Here is a 25,042-nt window from a genome sequence, read left to right as displayed (position 1 = left end):
TAAAATATTGTTTCAAAGAGAAATCTAAATGTAAGATGCAGAACAAAAGGCTGATTTTAGTTGCGGATTAAGGGAGAATAGACCAGAAGACATACATTAGATAGAATAAAATGTAACAAAAATGATAAGGTAAAAATATCAAAAAATGTGAATCTATTTAGGGGGCCTCCCTGGTGGCCTAGGGGTTAAGTCTCAGTGTTACCACTGGTGAAACCCCATCACACTGGCCTGATTTTGATCCCTTTCAAGGGAGCTAATCCATGTGGTGCAGCAGAACTCTCCTGTTTCACTGCTGCTCCCTTGAGCTATGTATTTCAGTAGGTCTGCCTGTCCTGCTCCCCACTCTCTTTGGTGAATCCTCTCACTTCCCAACCTCCACAATTCTGGCCTGGACCCCAGTTCTTCTATGCATAAATAATAACTAAATAAATCTTAAAATAATGTGAATCTATTTAAATGACCATCTTACCAAACCTATTGGAATAATTAGATACCAGCAAAAAGAAAAGAACTAGATACAAGAACTAAAATTGAGAAATGCTACTTAACACTGATAATCTATGATTACAGATAAATTAAGATCTAATTTTAAATTAAAATTAGCATCTGCTAAAGCAACAAAGCCACATGTTCATTTGCTTAATACTTTTAAAATAACAAAAAATAGTGTATAAATCAGTAACATTTTCTTTTTTTTTTTAAAGATTTATTTATTTATTCAAGCACTGGGCTACAGGCCAGAGCAGAGGCAGGGTGAGAGAATTCACCAGAGACAGAGCAGGGAGCAAAACAGGCAAAAGGACAGAAAACACTGCTGAGGGGAGCAGCAGGTGAGACCGGAGAGGTCTGCCGCACCATGTGGGTATCTCCCTGGCTGACTGGTAATGGAACTGGTGCTGCAGAGGCTGCAGACAGCTTCACAGCACTGCGCTCAACCCGCTGCACCACCAGGTAGGCCCTCAGTAATATTTTCAATGGTTTTTAAAATATATACTATACAGTATTTTAAAGGCAATAACAAATAGTATTTATGTACATAATGCAGACTATGTAAGCTATATTATAAAAACTCTGGTAATAGGTATTCTTGATTTAAATGATGTGTCATTAAAACAAAAGAAAATGATTTATTGGCAATCCATCCATGCTGAGGTCTTTTAATTTTCCTGACATAAGACAGTCATTTTTATGACTGTAACTTCAGGGTTATAGTTTTATTTCTCTATATGTACACATGTTTTTCCCACCCTCCACCTAATCTCCCATGCCGGGATCTTTAAAGGCCCAACATTCATGGGAAAAAGTTTCATCCCTACTATTCAACATGTATAAAACAGAAATCATTATGTCATAGCTGAGATATAATCCATTTTATTTTTAATCAATTTCTAATAGAAACTAATATAGCAGACATAGTTGAAGTTGCTTGTTTTGATAGAAAATGGCATTTGAAGTACAACATAATTGCTATAAATAAGCCATTTCTAAATAAGGCTGTCATACTCACTGGAATAATATTGTCATTATTTTTTACATTATCTAGTATGCCATATGAAAATAATTCAACAACACAATTTTTTTTTCTAAAATCACCCAAGGAACAAGACTTCCACATGTGAAATATAAAAATATCTTTTTCAGACATTAAAATACATTTTTTTCTAAAATACACTACATGCTTGATATTTTTTACAAGCACATTATACAAGATTATCTTGGTTTTGCTAATGGTATCAGCAGAACCACTATTCTATTGAACTGCATTCTACTATTAAAAAAGAACTCTTGAAATCTAGAGTTATTTGTCTACACAATTAAGGGCTCCACATTGCTATGCTTTGAAATTTCTTATGCCTACTACCTTTTCTTTGTCACAATGACAGTTTTTACTTTCAAAGGAGACATGCCTACCTTAAGAATTTTCCTGCTCACCTTCTAATATACCACCTTTAATTAGTGATATGATAAAAAAAAATCAAATGACCAGCTATATAGGAATTTGTTCAAGCATAAGAATGGAAAGACTCTTAATGACATGCAACATGGTTTCTTTGTAAGAAAATGGCAATAATAGAAGGGATTATAGTGTACATTTTAGCTGTTCATTTAGTCACTTTGGATTACTGATTATGTTTGTGACAAACTGGCACAAGGAATTTCTGTAAAAAAATTATGCAATTGTGAAACCAAATTATATTGAATGTCACTGATACATTTAGATATGTATTTAATCTCTGTCTCTATTTGGAACTTCTCCCAATTGCAAAACTTTTCTCTCCTACTTTTGCTGATAGAGTTCATCTGAGGTGGAAGAGAAGGAAGAAGCTGTCACATATCATACAACCATTGATTGATGAAAATTTAGCTAAAAATTTGGTCAAAACTACATAATATTTGACTCCAAAAACCTAATTAAGGATGCCACTGAATAGAAAGTCTATTTAGTAGAAACTTCAAATTAATTAAAAGGCCAACTTTTAAAAATTTTGTTTTTATTAGGCACACTGTTTTTCCATTTGCCAGTCCCCTATCTTTTATAGTACACGCTGGGTTGCTTTATGCAGCATTAATTATATCATGAGCTTTCCTGAGAGACATAATTGATTATAACTTTTCACATATGTAGTCTTAATTTTGGGAGTGAATGTCAAATTTAAGGACTTATGAAAATATTTCCTTTCCTGAACAAATCGACATATAAGATGTGAGACAAAAAAAAAGTGTGACTTTTATAAAGGGTTCTAATATCAAAACCAGTAAAACAATACTCAGAAAAGATATTTAATCATGAAAGCTTAATATTCCCTTGCAAACATCTTTATTGCAATGATTGTTTCATATTTATTTTATAGGCTTATTGTATAATTTGAAACATTCTCCATTATATATAAAATTTAATCAAAATTTATTTCATTAAGTATCACTTATAAGAGATTATCAACTAATATGATTTTCTCAAATTTTCTCAGCAATCTCTATCTTATGTTTGCAATGGAAGCTATTTATATGAATCTTTTTGCTGTGGGAAAGACATACATCTAAACCTAATTTGCAAAGGGGTTGAAACACTCAGGTGACAAACTATAGAACTGAACAATGAAAAAAAATATATATAAAACTGACTAATTGCTATAAAACAAGAAATGTATAAGTTATTTTGATTTATGGTATGAATTTCCATTTCACATAAGCAATCTATTTGAATACATACTATAAAATCTTGCATTGTTTTCTTTAGTAGACTTCATATAAAAGGAAAAGACAGTATTTGGATAATGTTGTAGATATTTCTGTTTATCAGAAGGCAACATTTAAACTTGAAAGAATGAAAAAGGAAAGTACTGCATTATTGCCCTTCCCAGTACTGTAGTTGACATTTATATAGTAGCAGTCATTTAATCCTAATTTCTAGGTTTAAAGACATTTCATTGGCAGGTTTATTTCTTCATGTTTAGGTACACATATATATTCATTCTCCATAGCCTTGATTATTCAAGTAATGGAATAGTACCTTGCTGCATTTTACATGGAATTATGTAAATATTTATGAAATTATCTTCTAGTCTAGATACACTATAGTCAGTACAAATCAACTCTTGGATTACATCCAACAAGCATAAGTTTGAGTAGATTTTATTACTTCTTGTGTAAAATAATTTAGAATAGTCCTCTAATGTCACTAGCATGGATACCATTTTACTAAGTAGAAAATATATTAAAGTGAGATGAATTGATCTGTATAGCACATATACTTTGCTGTATAGCACATTCACTTGAATACTTACAGTTTAATGTCTTATTTGTTTTTGGTTATAAAGATTTACAAAGTAGGTAGGCTAGTAAATTGCTCCATATTGTTCCTTATGAAAACTAAAGTGGAAATAAGGTAAAATATTTTGCTTATTTATGTAGTTAATCAGTAGCAGAAAGAGAACTAGAACCTAGAACTTTAAAATTTAAATCTTCAACTCTGTCACCCACCAAGAGGGAATTATAGTAGGGAAAGTGATTAAGAAACTCACTAAAGATTTAGATCTACAACAGTGTAATTCAATTCTTGATAAAGACAGAAACTCATTTCAAGTTCTTGATTCCTGATTATGAAATTGGATGTAACTCACAGTGAGTTTAAAAGACCTTATTTCAGGGCCTCCCCTGGTGGCTCAGCAGTTGAGTGCTGGGCTGCAAAGCTGCCCACAGCTTCTGCAGCGCTGGTTTGATCCCCAGCCACCTGCAAGGGTCCCATGTGGCCTGCAGACCTCTCCTGCTGCGTGCACTGCTTCCCTCAGCAGTTTATTTCATCAGTCTGCCTGTTCGGTTCCCCGCTCTGGTTCTGGTGAATTCTGTCACCCTCCCGTGCTTCTGACTGTACCCAGTGCTTGTATAAATAAATAAATAAATCTTAAAAAAAAAGACTTTATTTCTGATCACTGTGACTTTATTCAAAGATTTTTATAGTTAGTTCCGATGAGATTTTTTTTATTATTATTTTGCTTTGATTGTTTGTTAATGTAAAAGAGTTATTAGGAAACTAAAAGTTTTGCTTACCAAAAGGAAGTAACAAGTGAATTCTATTTTGAAACCACTATTTTGGTTAAAGACTACTATACTTTGTTAATCTGAGAACATCCAGAATATTGTCTAGCAAAGTTATTATGAATTTGTACCAACCAAGATATTAGTTGCTAAAGTACATAGTGATAATGCAATTGTTTACTCTCTACTTTTAATATTCAGTGGATATATATTTTAGTATAACAAAAAAGGTAAAAAATGCAAATAAAAACTCAGATTACTGTAGGATTTAGGAGTTGATTCTCGGAGGTGGAACATAATGAATTTCATTGTATCCCAGTGGTTCTCCACAAAGGGAAATTTTAGCTTCTATGTGGCACTGGCAATATCTAGAGACACTTTTGGTTGTCAGAACTGGCTGGGTGCTAATAGGTAGAAGTAGGTAGAAGGTAGAATGTAATAGGTAGAAGCTAGGATGTTGTTTATCATCCTTCATCATGCCAGACACCTTAGAGTGTGAAGGGTGAGTCATCTACTGAATCTGATCTACTGAAACATCTCTCTTATTGTGGATTGTGAGGAAGATGGACTCATATGGCCAAAATAATTAGACATGCCTGTTTCACAGTAATGGCATGATTCCCAAGCTTAACAGATATATCCAACTATGTTAAGACTATTCACTGGGAAAGTAAGCCGGCAAAAATACTACCATTTTCATGCATGCTGTACATGACTTTTTCCTTTTGGATTTAATCTAGCATTAGTGTTTGGAGATCTTGCACCAGGTTAGCAGAAAACAAAATTCAGCAAGCTTTTCACTGATTTTAACCTGCAGAAGTTAATTTTGAGTTACTGTGGTAGCTGGAACTAAATACAAAATACTGATGATGATGATGATGATGATGATAAAAATAAGTAATTGAAATATATTTTTCTCACTTATCATTTTCTTTATTAGTCATCATGCAAATAATAGTCAGCTGGACTAGAAAAGTAAATAATAACATTTCCCATTTCTAAAAGAAATAGCAATGACCATAAGCCAAATAAATAAAATTCAGATATTCTCCCCTATTTCTTGAGCCTAGGGAAATACTCACAGGATGCCATGTTTGAGATATGAATGTAAACTTTGATTGTGATTTAATAATCATTTTATTTTACTTTTTACTTCAGTTCATTAATATTTTAATTTGCATCCTGCCAAAAGCAGGATGCTCTCTTTCAGTCACAAACAAATTAAACCTGCAGGGAAGGAGAAATAATACCCCATGAAAAAATAGTCTCCCTCAACTTGTCAAGAAAGGCATTCCGAACTACTGGGAGGTTTGACAGCAGCTCCCTGGCAGATACCACACCTCTTTCTGTGATCCACTGCCATTTCTGAACATACATGTTCCTCCAGACACTACAAAAGATTATTTTAATTTACCCAGTTGGTTCCAAAATAATGCTTTTTTTTGTTGTTGTTGTTGTTGCATCTGAGCATCTGAAACCCAGGAACTTACCAGGAGTATCTAAATATTAAATTAAAATGACTATTAACTGACCTAGCTTTAAAAAAGCAAAAAAAAATCATAAAATATTCTTCTAAGGTTTATTACTTGTTTTCAATAGAAGTAACTGAAAAATAAAGTTTATGATGGGTGAGAAATACACAAAATAGTCTTGCTAAATTGACCACTAAACATGTCCAACTTGGCTTGCTTAAATCTTAGAAAATCAATCTTAATATTCAGCTACACAGGGCCATCGGGTACCAAGGGGTAATTCTCAGTGTTATCACCACAACAACCTGAGTTTGATTCCCAGCCAGGGAGCTAACCCACATGGTGCAGCAGACCTCTCCTGTCTCACCTGCTGCTCCCCTCAGCATTGTGTTTCAGTAGATCTGCCTGTTCTGCTCCCCACTTTGTCGCTGGTGAATCCTCTTACCTCCTAAATATCTGGCCTATACCCCAGTTCTTCTAATAAAAAAATATTTAAAAAATAAGCTATAAAAACTTTTGAAGTCATATGAACTTTTATATAAAATAGGTATAAATTGTCCAGATTAACCTATTCGGTGAATGACCCCATGGCTAATATCTACATTTGGTATTTTCAAAATTAATTACCTGAAGTATTTATTACAATTCTTTGTCTAAGTACAAATCTTGAAGACAAACTCTTTTTATATACTGTAGAAATAAGAGGAATCAAAAACCATGGAAAAACAGGGTGGGGAAAGGGAATCATAGTTCTTATCAGGTAGGAATGAGGTTAGATGTATAGAAATGTCACTGGTCTTTGATCTCCTCTATACCTTGTGTTACAAATTATGAAATGCAAGAAGAAATCTGAGCCATGCTGCTGCCTGAGAGCACTTCCAGTGAATGTGTTGCGGGAAGCATCACAACCAGATCAAAGAGGCATAATAACAATCACATTATGCCAAGTGCAGGATACAGCAATCAAACCATAAATTAATGGTAGTTCAAGCACGATAAATATTTACTACTGACACTTTAGGACAATATAGAAGAACCAAAATTGAGCTGGACCATGACATGATGATGACTCACTTTAGAAAAATAAATGTGAAGCTTTATAAACTACTCTATTTCCAGAGAGTTGATATATATATAATCTATTCTCTCCATTCTATATGGTATACAGAAACTCTGCATGGCTAGACACTTCATGAAATAAGGTGGGGTTTCAATACTTTCTGCTGTGAAAGTTTGTTTGGGGCCCAGATTCTTTACTAAGTCAAGGGCTGTGAATGCTCTAGATTCAAGGATTCACCCTTGATAGGAACTGTGAGAGGAGTAGTAGCATCCAGCAGAGCCAGGGGACCCTAGAAAAGGATCTGCACAGCTGCCATCTCATCACTGTCCATTAATTCAATTTTCATTGCAGCAACAGTGGGAAACACAAGAACAGAGTAATAATACTGATAGACAAATCTTCAAAGAGATGCTGGCAGGTGCACTGAAATGACTGCTACATGTCTCCAATTTTAGAATCTGAAGTTGTGATGAGGTTTCATAGCCTTCCTCACTAATCATGACTTTTGTCTCCGAAGCTGTCCCTACAGTGTAAGTGTTGTGATGCTCTCAAAAGAACTACTAGGAAGGAAAATTATCCCACAATCTCCTACATCTACTCACAGCAAACTGAACTTTTGCTTGTCTGAGCTGCATATTCAAAATAATGTGCCTTAATGCTCAAAGAGGTCATACAGATATATAATCATGGAAATGGTTAAATATACCTTTTAAAACAGGCAGTCTATTTAAACAATTTTTTTTTACTATGTATTAGCATAGGGAAATTTTAAACAGTATTGCTTGCTGGAGCTTCCTATATTTAAAGCTAAGATGAAGATGCCTTTTTTACTCCTAATTCATTTAAATGCTACCCTTACCATGGTACTACAATATAATTTGTCTATAACCATTTTTCAGAGGAAGATCACTGGATTGATATTATTTCATAGCATCAGGAGAAACTGCTGTGCTAAATTTATGTAACCCTAAATACTAATGCAAAATCAAACTGAAAGTTGCAGGGATTGATTTGAATGCTGTCCACAGCCATACAATTCTGGGCAAATGTAAGACATTTTAAGAACACTTTCTATCAGCATGAAACATATTTTGGCAGATAAATATGAAAAATGGAAATTATAATGACAGAATGAATACCACTTCATTAGTTTAAATCTGTGAGTAAAATATCAATTGCTCAGTAATGGAATTGAGGCCATTAGCTACTTCTTTGCCAAAAAAAAAAAAAAATCTATATTGCCTTGGCAAGTTTTGCAGTAAAATTAATTCAAATTAATACAGGAAAAAAATCTTTCTAAAAAATACCAAAGGAAATATAGTGAGTTAGTATAGGAACTTGAAATGGCAAAAGTCTTTTCTAGATATGATGAAAATTAGAAATCATAAAGGAAACAGTAAATTTAACTACATAAAAATTATCAAGGTGTGCTGGAACACAGTGGGAGGGGCCCAGTGGCATATAATAAAGGGATAAGGGTGCTCTGGGTGGGTGGGATATGGTGATGCACATTTGAGGAAGTGTGAAGCTATACCTCTGACTCTTATACAGTGATGTCAATATCGCCTGAATAAGTTAATTAAAATAGCAGGGGTAAAATACATACCATCAGTGCAGTTGAAAAATAAGACAGAAGTCTCTGGGTTTTTAAAAATATATTGAAGCTACTAGAGTTTGTATAACTCAATATTCGGTTCAATAAAAATCTAATTGAAAAATAAGGAACATGAATAAACAATTCATACATATATACCTCAAAATTTAAAATTATACTTGTGCTGCTTCTTTTTTAGGAGAATCAACTTTCAGAGATTCATTGTGATGCAAACTCATTTTCATGAAATTAGTATTAGTAATAATAGCAAACTTAATTATTGCAAAATTTAGAAATACACCATGATAGAGCACTACCGTTTCTTGAGTGATTTATATGGTAACATGAAGATCATTCAGTTAAAGTGATACTTGAAAAATCTGGAAAAAAATGAGCAGAGCTGATATAGCTGTGAGAAATCTTCATGCGAGGGGAAAACAAGATCTAAAGGGAAAGTTTTGAAGCAACAATGTGACGGCCAGGTTGAGGGATTTCATCTAAAGAACAGATACACAATATATGTTAATTTCTTTCCTTGAGCCTCATATAGGAATGGCGAGGTAGAAAGGGTTGGTAGGGGTCAGGAATACTCAAAAAAGTATTTACTATGTTGTGATTTATACTGCTAGTTTGTGTCCATAAATGTTGAGATAGTTCATTTTTTTTGGTCAGTTCTGAAGGAAGAAAAAAAGTATTGGAATTGCTAATTCACTTTCTAGAACACTTAGCTACAGGTGAAGATAAAAGAAACTGGACCTGGGTTTATTCAGGATCCTCACCCAAGCGTCCATGTGAATTTTAGTCAAATTATGTTATGTCTCTGACTTTTGCTTCTTTATAGGTAAAATGCAATGTTTTTGATTACATTTTGCCACTATTGTACTACAATTTCTGGTCTGTTTCCCCTAATTTGAGGGCAGTCTGAAGGAAGAATTTTAATTCTAAATCCTCAGAGTTTGATGATGGTTGACACATAGTTAATGCCCTGTAAATGTTTGCTGAATTGACTGATCTTGATTAACTGACTTCTAAGTCTTTGTGGCAATGACATATTAGTGATGGCTCTATCATTCCATAACATTAATAAGAAAAAAAGTCATGGTGATGCCTTAGTTGGAACTATGAAGCAAAATGAGGAAAATATTCTATACCAAAATGTGATGGACAGTTTGAGTTAATTTCTAGAATCAAAACATAAACACCTATTTCAGATATAACTAAAAAGTTAAACTATAAATAATTAAGCTCATCTTTAAAATTAATGTAAATGTGGGTACTTGATATGTAGATGGAAAAATAATGTATTACTGAATCAAGAGTGTATTCTTATAACAAAATGACTTCTTTCACTTTAATATAAAAATATTATTTTTAAAAAACCCATTCTAAACAAATGGTAAGGTGAGAGCAGAAAAGCTGAACAAAGTTATTAATTGTAATCTTCATAAAGTTTGTAATTCTATGAAAATGAGACATTTTCATAATCAAACAAATGTTAATAAACTTTTTAATGAGGACATCTTTCATTGTAAGGGTGCATAGAACTCACTAATTTCATTTATGTTACTTTTGTGACTATTTCAATCAGTATCTCACAAATTTAGTTTGGAAAACAATAAAAATGAAAGAAATTATTTAAAACAAAGTGCCATGTGATTCCAGGGGAAAATTTTCCTGAGGATCTGAACAGAGATTCTGACTCCCAGCCCTGCAAACCTCTGACAATTTAGGGGATGATGTAAAGAACAACCAGTTTTCTATACAAAAGAGAGAAGCAACTAATCCTGGTTGATAAACTCTTCCTTTTTTTTAAGATTTATTTATTTATACAAGCACTGGGTATAGTCAGAAGCATGGGAGGGTGAGAGGATTCACCAGAGCCAGAGCGTGGAGCAGAACAGGAAGACTGATGAAATACACTGCTGAGGGGAGCAGCGGGCATGGCAGGAGAGATCTGCGCACCATGTGGGACCTTCACCAGGTGGCCGGGGATCGAACCTGAGCTGCAGAGGCTGCGGGCAGCTTCGCAGCCCAGCGCTCAACCGCTGCACCATCAAGGGAGGCCCTAAATTCTTCCTTTTGGATTATCAGATAACACCTTTTATAGAAAGAAAATGAAAACCTATGAACTACTTGATACTTCTGTCTGTAATGCTCTCAAATTTTGTAGGACTTGCAAATAAATAAAACTGAAAAGCTTTTCAGAAAATATCTTTAAAAAATTTCTTTGCGTAAGATTAACAGAACACTGGTATCAAAATACTGTCAGTTCAATGAAATGTGGCCTTTTCTATTATCAAAAACAGAGTAAGGCAGTATACATTTAACAAACAAAAATGCTTCTTTTGTTTGGCAGAAATAGATACAATTAAAAGCTTAAGTTAGCCACTGACATTCCTTAAAGAAAGTACAAATGACAAATTGCAGTGCTTCAGAGAACTTCAGCGAATTTATTCTTTTAAGTAGAATTATTCTTTCAAAACATCACTCAAAACAAAATTTGATCATATCTGTAATAATTGGAAGTAGCATCATGCTAAGTCTTTCCCATCTGGAGATAACTTTCAGAGAAACAGATGACCTCAAAAGAATCATTTAGCTGAGGACATAGAACCTAACCAACCCAGTGTAATGATTGATATTACAACTATATAACTACTAAAATATATCAAAGTATAAATCATGATTCACTGATGTGTTAAACTATTAGTTAAGAAAAATAAACCCTATGCTATCTTTTATGGACAGATTGCACATCTATTTAACAGAACATTAATATATCAATGATACCAAGAAAGTATTATTCCAGAGTTAATCTTCTGTGATGATTTTTCTGGTAAACCTTCATGATAATCTGCATTCCATGATATACCTACAAAGTTGACACACTTAGAGATCCATGTAACACTTTAATTGCCATGCACACGTGTCAAACCTTTTATGTGTCTTCCATATCTAGGGACCAGTACATATTCCAGGATATAAAGGGCATCTCAGAAAAAAAGATAGAGGGTAAAGTGGAATTCTCATAGAGGGCCAGGCAAAATCTCTCAGATTTACTCTAGAACAGCGCCCATCCCCTTAAAGCCCACCAGGCTTGCCATTTACCATTGCCCAGTAGCTTCAACAAAATGTTGTATCTTTTAAGCATCATTTTTAAAAAATCATTTTAAGGTATATATGACCTATTGATTTTTTCTTTTTTTCTGAAGACCACATGTAAGAGAAAGTCAAATAAGCAATTTGGGTTATTGTGGCAAAAAGTTATGATTATACAAGTCAAAATCACAAATACACATGGATGACTTCATATATGAAAATTAGTGGTCATTCTGGGGATGTTTATGTGTTGTAATGAAACTATATTATGTGGTAGAAGTATTTTAATGAATAAAATTATTTTAGGACTAGTTAGTCTAATTAGAAACAGAGGGATAAGATAGTTTCAATGCCTATAAAAACAGAATAGACAAAAGGTACTAATTTGACATGATTCAATATTCATTTGTAAGAAATATGAGCAAAGTAATATATGAGGTCACTGGCAAAAGTACATACTCAAAATACTCTTAAAGAAAATTGAACACATGGGCCTCCCCTGGTGGCACAGCGGTTGAGCGCTGGGCTGCAAAGCTGCCAGCAGCCTCTGCAGCACCAGTTCGATCCCCTGCCACCTGCAAGGTCCCACATTGTGCGCAGACCTCTCTTGCCATTCCCGCTGCTCCCCTCAGCAGTGTATTTCATCAGTCTGCCTGTTCCATTCCCTGCTCTGGCTCTGGTGAATTCTCTCACCCTCCCGTGCTTCTGATTGTACCCAGTGCTTGTATAAATAAAAAAAAATAAATCTTAAAAAAAAGAAAATTGAACATTATTTTAATATTGCTGTCCTTCAAACGCAATAATTTTATTGTTTTCATGGCCCTCCTTTATTTCTCAAATAATGAGATGCATCTTTCATCATCTATCCCCCAATTACAAGAGAAAACCAATAAACAAACTCAGCATCAACTAGAAAATACAAATGACACTTAGAAAAACACGTCCATATCTTTTCTCCTATAAGTATGTTTGTGGACAACTTTTTAAAATACGTATCATTTTATGATACTAGATTTTGTATTGCATGAGTGTTTTACAGGTTGGGACAAAGTACTCTTAAACATGAGCTGTCCACAAGGATATCAGCCACAAATCCTAGAATATCATTGATTGTTCAATAATGACAGTGAATGGACAATGAATGTGGAAATCTGAGTAACCAAGGGAGGAATAGCAAAGAATAACGTATTTTTTTTTTAATTAGGAAAAAAAAAATCATGGTAGTATTTTCATTTTGGTCAACACCTGGAGAAGTACTGCTTGATTTAGGACAGCAGGCAAGAAATCAACCAGAGGATGTCGTGCTTAATTAACCACAAAATGTTCTTTCAATATATTAGTACTATGATAGATAATAACAGTAGATTTATTAGATCCCTAAATTGTTTTCATAAAACCATTTATTAGTATTCTACATCAGATACATGTGGGTAAAATTAATAAGTAGATTATTTTAACTTTCCACCAAAAGGATATTTCTCCATTTAGTCTGATTATCAACACTAGCAGAGTCCAAATAAGGACAGTTATTAGTGAATATGTGAGTCTTACACCACCCTGAGGAAAGCAATAACATGAAAAACATTTTGCTCAATGCTACAGTAATATGCTTAAGGTCTAGTAATTTTCCCCAAAAGGAATATGCTGTCTTGCAAATGTTTTCAAAAGTTTATCCTGAAGGTGAAATTAAGTGAGAGGGACAACATCTTCTTATTAATCGAAGTGGATGAAGCGATATATTGCTTGTCTGATTGAATTCATATGTAATGACTGATTGTTCAAAGTTGAATAAACATTATATAGAGAGATGGATTTTAATATCCCACAACTCTTTTAGTGATTGGCATGAAATTCGTCATGGGGCATAATTTTCTGTGCCCCCTTCCATAGCAATGTATTTATATTTTTTTCAGTTCCAGTAATTGTATACAATTATTTTTGATCTCCAGTCCTGTGTGTTAAGAGGTTATGTTTAATTAATTAGCTGTTGTAGAAATGATGCTAGTTGGCATGTTGGTGACATTTAAATTAGTACATCTTTTAAAAAGTTACAATGAGGTGCTACAGGGTGACTTAATGAAAGAAGGCAAAAAAAAAAAAAAGAAACCACAAAAAAAGTCAGACATGGGAAAGGATGTTATTTCACATCATTCCAAAAAACAAAGAGCTAAAAATAGATTATTCTGAGTACCAAACCAAAATAAAATTATCTAAGGCCTGGGGACTCTTTTTAACTTAGAAAATAGGTAATGGTTAAGATCTGCTCTTTAATATGAACCATGACCAAATACAAGATTAAGCTAAAGAACTAAAAGCAGTATTATAAGAACGTTGCTCACTTGTCAACTATAAAGTGTACAACTTTAAATTTAGATCTATGTCTCATATTCTCCATACTTCACATTGTAAAGACCTTTGTGAATTGAGTAATAACTGATTTTCATTAAATATTTTAACAAAGATTTTCCCAAATCATTTATTTTGGAAGTCTATGTTGGATTCTACGTCATGTAAATAAGTGGTGCCACAGATTACTTGGTAATGGACAGAAGAGATTTTTTTTTTAAACCCAAAAATGAAATTGGTAAAATTTTGCAGACATGGTTCCAGATTTCAGAATGACCTAAAAGTTACAGTGGTCATTTTCCCAAGGTCAGTTTGGGCAGACTTTATACTATCAATGCTATAACTAAACAAATCAAAAAACAACTCAGTTGATTGAGACAAAATAATTTATTTCTTGATTTCATAAGTTGATTGTGGAACTGAGGATCATGCCATAGCAACTGTCCATCATCAAGTGATTGTGGATTTGAGAACAATTCAACCTCATGACTATGCTATCTCAAAATCGATGAAACCTCTGTAGAGGCACACATAGACTAGGACAGCACCCGGTTTGTTCACTTCCTCTGCCCAGATGTGATACACTTCACACTTCCATTTCTGTTTGACTATTAGAATCTTATACAGACATCTATTTTTCCAAACATGCCCCAATGATGTCTTTTATTGGTTATTTTTTAAAGTATAATTTAGGCTTATACATTGTTTTGTTTCTTATGTCTCTTTTGTTCTGGTTCATCTAGAAAAGTCCCGTACTTGCCCAATTTGTCTGTCTTTTCATGACTTTTTCTTTTTTTACTGATGTACATTTGGTTTTTAACAGGTGTATGTGACTTAGTGATATAGGATTGCTCCCTCCAGGTGTTGTTACCATACCAACCCACCACCAAAATACCCTAGACCTCCTCCACAGTCAATGTGTTCTCTTCCCACTTTATTCTCTCTTCCTCCCATTTCCCACTAGTAGCCTCAGTTCTACAGTTAGTTTTCTAGACTTTGTTGTTGGTTTGTCATTGACACTTTGTTTCTTTATATTCCACAAAAGATACCATCTCAAACTGGTGAGAATGGCCCACATTTAAAAGACCAGAAACTACAAGTATTGGCAAAGATGTAGAAAGAAAAGAACCTCAAGGGTTCCTGATGGGAATGTAGATTTGGAAACATATGGACGATTATCAAAATAGTAAGAACAGATCTACCATATGAACCAGCAATGCCACTCCAGTTGATTACCTGATAAATGCAAAAAACACTAATTCAAAGATATATACCTACTCCCATATTCACTGCAGCACTATTTACAATAGGCAAGATTTGGAAACAACCTAAGTTCCCAAAAATAGATGAATGTGTTAGGAAGATGCATGAGTGTGTGTGCACACACACGCAGACACTACTCATCTTTAAAATAAAGTATAATATTCCATATGATCAAGAATGAAAAGAAAACCATATGTTTGCACTAACAATGTCTCACACTATTCTGATGATTTCCAGTAACTTCATTATTCCAACAAGGTAAAGGGAAAGAATCAAGAGTCTTAAACAAATGTTCAGAATTTTAGTTAATGCCAATTTTCAAGGAAGTAAAACACACACACTACAATTAAGCAGAACATAGGAAATAATGGTTCTTGAAGGAACACTTTATGCTATTTTAATATTATACCAACTATATCATATTGTCAAAATAGTTAATACATATAGTTACTCTCTCTATATATATAGCTACTCAAAATACTCAAGTAGTTACTCAATATTGTGAATAAATACAAATACATGTATGAAAGTATGACTCCTTCCTCTTTGCACTGGTGGCTTATTTTTATATTATAATAATTTACATTAACATGACATAATTACAGAAATAATGATTTCATTAATATGTTACTTATAATTTACAAAGCATTTTCAGATATATTTTCCAACTCAAAACTGAGGTGGGAATGTGTGTGATTTAGGAAATTAAGTTTATATAAGCAGCATAAGAAAATATAAGCAGCATAAAGAAATCACACATTATTTTAACACCAAACATTTAATTTTTGAGAAAAGAGTACCTTACAGATGAAGATATTTTGGAATATATCCAATAAATATGTATATATTAAAGCCCTCTATATTGGAGACAGCACACAATTCTTCAAAAATGAAATACTCCAGTTGAATAATCTATATTTTAGAAAGTCATACCATGACTAATGCTAAGCACATGAATGCAATTTACAGGTTTCCAGAAATACTCTTGAAAGAATTCAGAATGTCTAAAATTTGCACTAAAAAACTCAGAACATGAATGAGAGAATGAAGTATACATTAATCACCAATGTTCAAATATAGTGTTAGTTGTGTTTCTAGATACTGCTTTGATTATTAATAGCAATTTTATATCTATACCTCTACATCTACATCTGTATATCTTATATCTATATCCATATGTAGATATCTATAGATATGTAGGTATCCAGTTATCATATAAAGATATCTCTCTATATAAGATACATATAGATGTGTGATAAATATGGATATAAAACATGTGTTATACAATAGACATATAGAGCTATAGATCTATACATGATATTAAAGCTATAGATAGGCTATAAAATATAGAGATTTGGATATATAATATAAAAGATACACACAATATGGGAGTAAGCTGACATAATTTTTTCTCCTTGGATTTAAAGTAAGCAGGGTTTTTACCTAAAATAACTACGGAAATATATGAGATTAAATCTCATTTTATGTATGTATCAACTTTCTTAAGGAATACAAATCAAGGTTAGTACTGCAAAATATGTAAAGTTGGTTTTATTAAAAATTTACTGTCTTCCTAAATTCCTGTTATCAAACTGCAAACAAGGGAATCACTGTTCACCTTTACCCCATCTGAAGTTCCTTTGACCACCATTATCTAGAAATCTTTTCAACAAACTTCCCAGAAGTTCCCAGCCTGGATTTATGGTTTGCTTTTATTTTTATCCCTTTTTGTTTCTATAGAACACTTATTTTTGCTTGAATACTATAGGCTTAACTTTTGGTACATTTACAAGAAGTCCTCAAGAAATTTGGCAAAACTGTTTCATTAGACTGATCTAGTTCCAGAATTTAGTGACTGGTTCTATACAAAATTTGTACAACTCTACTTCTAAATTTTATACCTTCTTGAGAAGCTGCAGAGGTAAGACTATAGAGGAACACATATGTCTTTTTTGCAAAAGCTTAATTTCAGGGAGGGCTCTGAAGTTTGTGTGAAATTTCTTTTGGTGTTGATATCTAAATTTTCCTTGTAAAGTTCTCTACCAGGAAGACATAATGCTTTTATTTCCTTTCCTAGAAGAAGGCAGAAGTACCTTTGTTTTCAGTAAATGCTCCAACTGAATTTCTCTTTCCTCCCAACATCTCCTGTCCATTTAAGCTATTTAAGATGGCATTTAGAGCCATGTGTGTGAGTTAGTCATGCTGGACCTCTTGCATGTACAAAGAGACACACGTTATTATTAAACATCTCTATGTTTGTTTGTTTGTTTTTCTGTTAAAAATGTTAAAGGGCTAAGTTTTTTGGGAGAAAGCAACTAGGTGAAGTTTTTGGAGTCCAATGATAATTAACTATATATAATTATTAACTACATCATCTCTAACTCAGAGACCATAGAAGAACTAATCAACTTCTGTGAATACTAGTTTCCTCTTCTCTAAAACTGTGACCAAATATATACACTTTAAGGTGTTATTGTAAGTTTGAAATGCAATAGGGAAAGGACTAGCATAGTATGAATTCCTTCAACTGTACATCATTGTGCACATGTTGTTATTTTGACCTATTAAAAAGTCCACATTCCAGATGACAGAGGTACAGTAAGGAGAAAAACTCTGAGCCAGTGAATGACCTCAGGAATGAACCCTAGCCCATGACTCTATGGTCTCTACACCCACCCCATTTCCAATCTGAAGGGATCAGGCACCAATGACTACAAAACACAGCATGCCATGAACTTGACTTCCTGAATGGGAGCTGCTGAAGCTCGGGGCATTGTTGAGAAGGTATGCTTAGCTCAAAACCTAAACACATGTGTGCTCGAGTTTCTGTGCTTTTCAAAACACTGAGCTTTTTGTCTCAGCTTACTGTTCCTGGTAAGAGGTGTTGGCCAATCAATCTTTGTCTCTCTCCCTATTCTCCCTCTTCCTGATTTCCTTGTATATAAGCTTTTTGTTTTATTTCTCTGTGTGCATCTTCCTTGAGTCTTGTCCCCAGCTTTTAAGTGAATGTGGGGAAGGGAATCACATCCAAGTGATCCTTGTTTTCCCTGGGGTTGCCCCTGCTGCCTTAACACAGGTGCAGAAATAAAAAAAAAAATATATGAATTGGAAATAATTACTGCAATTGCATACACAGACACAAAATTCAGTGAATCATAAGCATTAAACACATCATCTTATATAAGTGGAAATATGCTTCAATAAGTTTCTCTGTAAATATTTCCAGCTTCAATGTGAGCAATGTGAGCTCTTCATACTTAAGTGAATTTTTATTGCTGGCATTCAGCTCAAGAATAAATATCACATTTTTAGCTTGAGAGTTATATAACTGAATAGAGAATATTTTAATGTACTTACTTTGTAATAGTCTGCATGTTATCATTTATATTTTAATACTATTGTGGTCTGAACTTTACATTTATTCCCCAAATTCCACTTTCAAAAATAATACAGTTTTCAGTGTTTGTCATAAAATTCAGAATTTGTATGAAGTAATACTATAAATTGTCCTCTATATCAATGTTTCCTTTGAAAATCATTGGATGAGTCCAGTGGATAGAACTCTTTTCATTAACTTGCAAAATTTCTTAGAAGAAAATAAGGACACAAGAAACTTATAGCATATGACAGTATAAGGTAAAATGCTAAAATTTGTGATCCTAAAAATAAAGATTTCAGGAAGAAGGGGAAGCAAAATACAATTATTAAAACAATAATAACTTCCAGGAAAAAATGAGTGTTTAACTTGGCTTTGAGGGATGGACAGAAATGGTGTGTGGACAGGTAAAGAAGATCTTGCCATTCACAAAATCAAAAAAAAAAAAAAAAAGATGCTGGATTCTCTAACGGGAAGAGCAGAGCAATCTGAATAGGTTTTAGTCTCTCAGTCTGTGTGGAAGGACGATTGCTCTTGATTAGGAGTGGCACTAATTGATTGAAAATTATACATTAGATCGGAAAAAACAAACTTACAGAAAATGTGTTAGGATGTATAAGAATGTTTTCTTTGAGAATTACTGATATGTTCATTATATAAAAATGGATTGGAGGGTCTCTCCTGGTGGCGCAGGCAGTTGAGCACTGTGCTGTGAGGCTGTCAGCAGCCTCTGCAGCGCCAGTGGGATCCCGGCCAGCTGGGGAGGTTCCCACATGGCGCGGCAGACCTCTCCTGTCATGCCCACCGCTCCCCTCAGCTGTGTATTTCATCAGTCTGCCTGTTCTATTCCCCACTCTGTCTCTGGTGAATCCTCTCACCCTCCTGCGAATCTGGTCTGCACCCCAGTTCTTGTATAAATAAATAAATAAATCTTAAATATGGATTAGAAAAATGAAATAAATTGAGAGATGACTCAGAAGAAAGTTATGATGATCAGAATTAGAACACATTGAAAATTAAATGAAGAATGAAGGCAGAATTCAAGGAAATATAATATAGGAGGAATATCCAGATTCCACTAATGCAATTACAAAAAGGTTTTCAGTAAATAAAAAGTCCAGGAAACTTGTTATGATGAAAAAGGGAGACAAAATTTGCATTGTCAGACCCCAATAAATCTGTCCTTCCCCCCAATAAATACTTTGAGCATTGTTTTTTTTCTCACATTATTGCTCAAGGGTCTTCTGCTTGATGGTCTAGAGGTTAAGTCTAAACAGTATCACCAAGATAGACCGAGTTTGATTCCTGACCAGGAGCTAACCCTCATGGCACAACAGACCTCTCCTTTCTCACCTGCTGCTCCTCTCAGCAGTGTAGTTCAATAAATTTGCCTGTTCTGCTCCCCACTCTGTCTCTAGTGAATCCTCTCTCCCACTGCACCTCTGGCCTAAGCCCCAGCTCTTTTACACGAAAATAAATCAAATCTTTTTTTTTTTTTAAGAACTCTTGGCCAAATAAATATATACATGGTTTTCCAATCAGATCATATTGCCAAATAACCTGAAATACAGCAAAAGATTTTTTGATATAAGATATCCCATTTACTACCATTACACTGAGACATTCCTACAGCTATTTTTGTCTTGAAACATTGATTCATGATGGTGCCTCTCAAAGATTAATTTGTAAAGTCCTGCTTCCTCACAGAGCAAGATGAGGGGATGGGAAGTTACCACCATCCTCATCACACGAATGGACAACAGCTGACAATTTGATTACATATTTCAAAAATTATTTAAAACATACAAAATTCAAGTTTGGGTTGACCCTATGCATGGCTAAGTTTGGAACACTGGCTTGTATCACTGTGAGTAGGTGTTTCTTTGGGAGAAATTTCTATCTACACCTATCCAAAAGGACTGCCTGATGGGCCTCTCCAGTGGCGCAGTGGTTGAACACTGGGCTGCAATGCTGCCTACAGCCTCTGCAGCACCAGTTTGATCCCTGGCTGCCTGCGAGGGTCCCACATGGTGTGCAGACCTCTCCTGCCGCACCCACTGCTCCCTTCAGCAGTGTACTTCGTCAGTCTCTCTGTTCTGCTCCCCATTCATCATCTGGTGAATTCTGTCACCCTCCCGTGCTTCTGACTGTACCCAGTGCTTGTATAAATAAGTAAATAAATCTTAAAAAAAAAAAAAGGGCCGGCCTGCAGCTAGTAAAAGGATGAAATTGCTCTCTGCACAATAAAGAAAGCGGGCTTATTTGTGGGCTGGATAAAATGCTGACAGATCACTTTGTTAACTTTTTCTTCTTTTAACTCACTGGATTCTGAGATAAAAAAATGCCAAGGAGGATTCAGCTAGGCGAAATGCAAACCCCAGCAATACAGTGGTGTGTTGGCATTGAGGACAGGGCCTGAGAGGGCAAACTCTTTTGGGAAAACATGGTCCAAGGACTTCAGGGGCTGTAGGCACTTGAGTTTTCCTTTTATGTGCAGCAACCTGTTATCTTAACATCAAATCTTCAGCAATACTTGCTGTATAGTTTACTATCACATTTATTACTATTTGCCAAGAGGTGTAGAATGGATGGTGTCAAGCAGCACAGGAAAGTCATGGTAAGATGATCAGAAGATTTTAATGAGAAACCCTGAGAAGCATTTGAGAGCAAGAGCTAACGCACAGCATCATCACCCTCCCATTCCAACCCAGTAAACTCCAGTTATTAGTGAAGACCATTGGGAAGGGTAGTTCACAAGTTATTCTTGGCTCATTTTAAAAAGGGCAATGCTAGAAACTGGACGAGTTGGTGATTCCCATATTACACAAGAATAAGAATATAAGCTAGAACATTCTGCAGAGAATTATATAAAATCTGAGACAAAGTAGCTTTTATAATCTCATATAAATTCAGAATATGGTAGGATCCTGATACATGAATTTGAAAGTGGTATTTCAATAGCATTTGGGAAAATAAAAGCACCAAGCAGAAAGAACAATGTAAGAAAACAAATGAAATAAAAAAAAAAAAAGTCACCAACTCTAAGAAAATTACAAAGCTCTTCTTTGGAAAACCAGTTTGATAGAAAAGAATGACTTCAAATAGCCATCTTTTTAATTAAACATTATATCTTTCCCTGCCTATAACCTTATGTGCTAGACAAATACCATAAGAATTTTAAGTTTCCTTGAGGAAAATAGCAGCATCTCCAGTGTTTTTCTAGTTTCATACTCTTTAACCTATAATATCAACACAGTAGCAATGAAAAATTTCCTAAAAATACAGTCATCATACTCAGCTCCTCTGTAGTATTTTTCTTCTTGTTGTATTTCATCTATTTGAAAAGAAAAATGTTCAAATTGATACACTCTGCATCTTATCTACATAATCCTCTTTGCTATTTCAGATTCTTTTGGTGGTGACTGTTGTTTACTTATTTATTTTTTTTAGAAACTCATCTTTGAAATATTCTCCTGACCCAGATGTTGAATCTTCTAGAAGTATCTGACTTATCATATTATCCCACATGGGTTAAGATGTAATTGACCTTTTCCTGGCTTTCTGAGATTCAACCTCAGGGGATGGAATCAAGGAAGGGTTTTTTTTTTTTTTTTTTTTTTTAAGAAAAGGGATTAAGCTTGTGATAGAAAAACATTCTCTACTGATTCATGGCAAATGAAATAAAAATAATGATAGTAATACAAAAAAATTGTCTTACCAGATTTTTGAAGTCACCGAATGATCCAGGAGTCCAAGCCTATTAGTGGTTTGGAAAGTGGTTGGGAGAGGGAGAGGGAGAGAGAACAGGATGTTTTAGTTTCAATTATATATTCAATTATATATATATATATATATATATATATATATACACACACACACACACACACACTACAATTTTATAATTCTACATTTTTACATTTACAAGTACTGCAGATTTATAAAAATACTTCAGAAAATCCTTTCCTAGGTGAAAATATGCATTTCACTGAAAGTATCTACTTTATCTCATATTTTACCATGAAAATGAAGAAAGGAAATATAGTTTAGTCCCTGAAAATATGTTTCTAATTATTCAGGTAAGGACAATTTTCTGAATTCTCAAAAGAAAAAAGAATAATTACTAAAATTATTAGGTATAAGATTTAATTATTAAATGTGCTTGAAAATCTCTAATATTTATTATATACATTTAATTTTCTTATGGGAGAGATAGACCAAAGCTTCATTATAAAAGTGTTTTACCATTTCCCTGCCTTTCTTGGTTATAAAACAGCAATTCGTTTGGCTTTGGTTCATTTTTAAATATAAGTCCATGGCAGGTATTATAATGGAAAAAAAGAGTTTTAATTTCCAAATTATATTAAAATGCAGTCTCTGTTTTTTAAAGGTGTTTGAAGATCAAATGAAAGGCATTATCTGGAGCATAAATCCCCAAGAGAAGACATGACATGGGATGCAAAGGTTTTACAAATGTTGTCTTGTGTAAAGGCAACGGCAAACATGGTGACGCCTTGTGTAAATATGCCTGCCTGCCTCTCTGTTTGAGCAGAAATATTGAACTTCTAACCATTATTGCTATAAAATAAAGGACTTTTTTTAAACATTTGACGATTGCCTTTTCCTTTTGCCTTGGGAATCAAGTTTGAAATTACATATTGCGCAGGTATTGAAACACATAGCTTTCTTTGAAGGAGAACAAATAATACAACAAATGTAAAAAGGAGTTAATACAATGTGCTTGTGATTCTGTCTATGGAAACCTGTGTCTGCATTTCATTATCAGGAAATTTAAATTAGGTGCTCTTGTCAGCATTATTACCATAATGCTGTTCCACAAGTTTGTAAAATTCCTTATCTTGGACCTAGAGTCATTTGAGAAGACCAGCAGCTCGCTAGTGAAGAGCAAGCAATATTCTGTTTTATGAGGGTGCTCTTTGAATTTAACCAGACTTCAAAGGTGTGGGGTTGGTGGACTATCACCTAGAAATCTCTGGATTTTTAGTTCTGCTCATGAAATCCACAATGTCTGGTATAATTTTTCTTCTCATATTGTAAGTTATTTCTTTGCTATGACTTATAAGTTACAGAAGAAACCTGGAAAACCACAAGTGGACAGAGCTTAAAAAAATATGACAAACTGAATGCTCACATAATCACCATTCAGAGGAAGAACTAGAACATGATTAACACATAGATGCACAAAGCTTCCTCCATCAATTTGTATGATGGACCACTGGCCGCTGAACAATGAGGGAGTTTAGGGGTACAGAGTCAAAATTAGGAGTATAACTTCTGGCTCTCTATGAGATAATAGTTTTGCAATTTCCTGGAGAGAGGAACTGTTCACCTGCAGGTGATTAGTGACACATGGTGTTTGAGAAGAATACTTTCAATACCTGAGTTCACCATAACAGCAACAAGAGGTGGCTACAAAATTATTACAATAGTAAAGTATATACTAAGGTGAATTTTATACATTATGATTTTTGTCCCATTCAGTCTGGAGTTTCAAAAGTTGTATTTTCTTTTAATGAATAAAAGTTGTTTTTTTGGTTTTTTTTTTAACTTGAAGCAATCACTATTTTTTTTTTGGTTTCCTTTGCTATAAGATTAAAGTTGTCTAAAATACTTTTACATATTTTATTGTAATAGGCCTTCTATCTAAACCTTTTATCCATTTGGAGTTTATTTCTGTATATAAAGTTAGATATCTTTTGCATGTGGTTTCCAATATTCCCAGCACCACTTAGTAAAAAGACTGTCCTGTCCCCATTGTATGGTCATTGATGCTTTATCATAGATTAGGTACTGATATGTACATGATTTATTTGGGGGCTTTTGATTCTGTCCTGTTGAATAGTGCATTTATTTTTGTGTCAATATCATACTTTTTTAGTACTGTAGTTTTGGTATTGATTTAAACCTGCACCATTACTTTTGTTTTTATTTATTTTGACAGTGAATTGCACCATGTATGGTCTGCAAGTATGTGCGCACATGCATTCTGATGAATTTTAACTTTTCATGCTAGACTCATGTATTTTGTGGTAGTAAATGATCAAATATTATGTACATATGTTTTATGCAATAACAGTATACCTGTCTTAATTTTTTTTTTTTAATTTTCTAGGTCAATCTGAAATTTTCAGATTGGCACATATCTCAAAAAATTTTTCTGATATATTTATCAAAAAAAATCTGCAAATAAGTGGAGCCAGGCAAGTCTACCCCATATCATTCCAGGGTCAAATATATATTGTATATACACACAGTTTGAACCCATTGGATTCTTCTTC

At 33.9% G+C, this 25,042-nt stretch overlaps 1 protein-coding gene across 1 annotated transcript in view; it reads right to left on the bottom strand.

The window, feature by feature from the left end:
- PTPRD (protein tyrosine phosphatase receptor type D) overlaps window positions 1-25,042 on the bottom strand; it is a 2,089,263-nt gene that overhangs the window by 1,255,778 nt on the left and 808,443 nt on the right. The window contains exon 6 of the mRNA XM_054689298.1: window positions 22,465-22,503. The gene's annotated coding sequence lies outside the window, so the exon portion shown is untranslated. The remainder of the gene's footprint in view (window positions 1-22,464; window positions 22,504-25,042) is intronic.

This window comes from Talpa occidentalis, unplaced genomic scaffold, assembly GCF_014898055.3.
Source record: "Talpa occidentalis isolate TD23 unplaced genomic scaffold, MPIMG_talOcc4v2.1 talOcc4.7, whole genome shotgun sequence".
Classification (NCBI taxonomy): domain Eukaryota; kingdom Metazoa; phylum Chordata; class Mammalia; order Eulipotyphla; family Talpidae; genus Talpa; species Talpa occidentalis.
Note: the sequence above shows the minus strand (reverse complement) of the source record. Positions and strands in the feature narration are given on the sequence as shown.